A 3,672-nucleotide genomic window follows, 5' to 3' on the forward strand; every position below is an offset into this window, starting at 1 on the left:
ACATACAGAAACACAGACATACATACACACTGACAGAAAAGTTGGCCGGTTACATTAGTGACAAAATATCAAGGCTTCACTGCTGAAACTGCATTGTGGATTAACCTGTCTCGGCCTCTGTCTGTTTGTCTCTCTGTCTCTGTATCACTGAGTATCTGTCTCTCTGTCTCTGTATCACTGAGTATCTGTTTCTCTGTTTCTGTATCACTGAGTATCTGCCTCTCTGTCTCTGTATCACTGAGTATCTGTCTCTCTGTCTTTGTATCACTGAGTATCTGTCTCTCTGTCTCTGTATCACTGAGTATCTGCCTCTCTGTCTCTGTATCACTGAGTATCTCTGTCTCTGTCTCTGTCCCACATTTTAAATAAGAGACTAACTAATTGGGCTGAAAGGGAGGATAAAATAATTGAAGAACAGGCAGGTTTTAGAGCAACTTATAGCACTGTAGATCATATATTTACATTGTATTCAATGGTGCAAAAATATCTGCTTTGTAACACAAAACTTTATGTTGCTTTTGTTGATTTCAGGAAGGCTTTCGATTCTGTGAATCGTAATGCCCTATGGAATGTTCTGCGTAAAAGTGGTGTGAATGGAAAATTATATATGGCGCTTAGAGGTGTTTACAACTCAGTGCTTGCATGTGTGCGTGTAAAAGGTGTATACTCAAATTATTTCAAATGTTCAACTGGTGTTAAACAAGGATGTCTTTTAAGCCCGCAAATGTTTTCCTTTTTCATAAATGAATTAGCTGTGGAACTTTCTAAAAGAGGTCGGCACGGTATTCAGTTAATACCAGGAGCTATTGAATTATTTCTGTTACTTTTTGCTGACGATGTCATTCTTTTGTCAGGGACGGTAAAAGGTTTACAAAATCAGCTAAATGTATTAAAAGAAGAAGCAGATCGGTTATGTTTGACTGTTAATCTAGATAAAACGAATATTATGGTTTTTAGAATGGGTGGACATTTGTCAATGCATGAAAAATGGTTATACGGAAATACTGAAGTTAGAGTTGTTAATTCATATAAGTATTTGGGAATGATTTTTACAACAAAATTAAGTCTGAATAATGCATGGGAAGAATTTTGCAGAAAAGGTAAAAAAGGCGTCATCGAAATTTTGAAAACACTTAGAAAACTGAACTCTATTGATTCCTGTTTATTTTGGAAAATGTTTGATGTACAAATAGAACCTTTGCTGACATATGCAGCTGAAATCTGGGGACTAACGGTTAACTCGCACATTGAGAGAATACATACTTATGCAATTAAACGTTTTCTGCATGTTCCAATCCATTCATCCAATACGGTTTTATATGGGGAAACTGGAAGATATCCTTTGTATATAAGAACTTTTGTCAAATGTATTAGGTATTGGTTAAAATTGTTAAAGCTTCCACAAACACGTCTGAGCAAACAGGCCTATGACATGATGCTTTTGCAGATGGAGTTAGGTAAAGAAAACTGGTGTTACAAAGTGAATAAGGTTCTGACTGAACATGGTTTTGGAATTGTGTGGTTGTCCCAGGGTGTAGGAAACGAACAGCAGTTTATTGCAGAATTCAGAGACAGACTCATTTGTTCCTTCAAACAAAACTGGCATTCTGACATGGAAAGTAAAGAAAAATATAGTTGGTTCTTTTCTTTTAAAAGTATATTTCAACCAGAAACATATCTCAGAATCATTACAGACAAATGGCACAGAATAAATTATGCGAGATTTAGGTTAAGAACTCTGGGGTTTAATGCAAACAGAAGATGGTTTGAACCTGGGACTTCTATACAGTCACCATGTCCTCTCTGTGGATACCAAGTGGATGATGAAAAACATTTTCTTTTTCAGTGTGAAATGTATAATACTGTGCGAGAAAAATGTATGTTGTTACTGTCTTGTCATGTGATAATGAAATCATAATTAGATCGGTTGCTAAATTCATTGCAGAAGCTCAAACAATGAGACAAAGGTACATAAGTCAGAATAGTATCAACAGCATAGAAGACACTTAATTACAGTTAGTACAGAAGTTGCTATTTTATTTGGACAAAACAGAAAACATAACATTGCATACTTAAGTGTATTGTTGAGGTAGTATGTATTGGTTTGATGTATTTTTGAATGGATGGTCGAGTCAGTCCCCATTCATTTTGGTATTTTATTATCATTACATTGTTGTTTTTCTTTAGTTCCGTTTCGTTGAGTTTTTGTCAGGATGTGACTTAAGTGTTTCCAAGTACTGCATATTTTCTTGGTTTAAACTGACTGAAGGATTCAGAGAAAAAATATAGTTTTTTGTTGTTGTTGTTGTTTTGAAGCTAAAATATATGCATTTATGTTGTTGCCCCCTTGTCAAAAGACCTTTCTTGGCAATGACAATAAATAATTCCAGTGTCCAGTGTCCAGTGTCCAGTGCCTCTCTGTCTTTGTATCACTGAGTATCTGCCTCTCTGTCTCTGTATCACTGAGTATCTGTCTCTCTGTCTCTGTATCACTGAGTATTTGTCTCTCTGCCTCTCTGTCTCTGTATCACTGAGTATCTGTCTCTCTGTCTCTGTATCACTGAGTATCTGCCTCTCTGTCTTTGTATCACTGAGTATCTGCCTCTCTGTTTCTCTGTCTCTGTATCACTGAGTATCTGCCTCTCTGTTTCTCTGTCTCTGTATCACTGAGTATCTGCCTCTCTGTCTTTGTATCACTGAGTATCTGTCTCTCTGTCTCTGTATCACTGAGTATCTGCCTATCTGTCTCTGTATCACTGAGTATCTGCCTCTCTGTCTCTGTATCACTGAGTATTTGTCTCTCTGCCTCTCTGTCTCTGTATCACTGAGTATCTGTCTCTCTGTCTCTGTATCACTGAGTATCTGTCTCTCTCTCTCTCTGTCTCTGTATCACTGAGTATCTGTTTCTCTGTCTCTGTATCACTGAGTATCTGCCTCTCTGTCTCTGTATCACTGAGTATCTGTCTCTCTGTCTCTGTATCACTGAGTATCTGCCTCTCTGTCTCTGTATCACTGAGTATCTGTCTCTCTGTCTCTGTATCACTGAGTATTTGTCTCTCTGCCTCTCTGTCTCTGTATCACTGAGTATCTGTCTCTCTGTCTCTGTATCACTGAGTATCTGTCTCTCTGTCTCTGTATCACTGAGTATCTCTCTCTCTGTCTCTGTATCACTGAGTATTTGTCTCTCTGCCTCTGTCTCTGTATCACTGAGTATCTGTCTCTCTGTCTCTGTATCACTGAGTATTTGTCTCTCTGCCTCTCTGTCTCTGTATCACTGAGTATCTGTTTCTCTGTCTCTGTATCACTGAGTATCTGTCTCTCTGTCTCTGTATCACTGAGTATCTGTCTCTGTCTTTGTATCACTGAGTATCTGTCTCTCTGTCTCTGTATCACTGAGTATCTGCCTCTCTGTCTCTGTATCACTGAGTATCTGCCTCTCTGTCTCTGTGTCACTGAGTATTTGTCTCTCTGCCTCTCTGTCTCTGTATCACTGAGTATCTGTCTCTCTGTCTCTGTATCACTGAGTATCTGTCTCTCTGTCTCTGTATCACTGAGTATCTGTCTCTCTCTCTCTGTCTCTGTATCACTGAGTATCTGTCTCTCTCTCTCTGTATCACTGAGTATCTGTCTCTCTGTCTCTGTATCACTGAGTATCTGCCTCTCTGTCTCTGT

Source organism: Babylonia areolata, chromosome 7, assembly GCF_041734735.1.
Source record: "Babylonia areolata isolate BAREFJ2019XMU chromosome 7, ASM4173473v1, whole genome shotgun sequence".
Classification (NCBI taxonomy): Eukaryota; Metazoa; Mollusca; class Gastropoda; order Neogastropoda; family Buccinidae; genus Babylonia; species Babylonia areolata.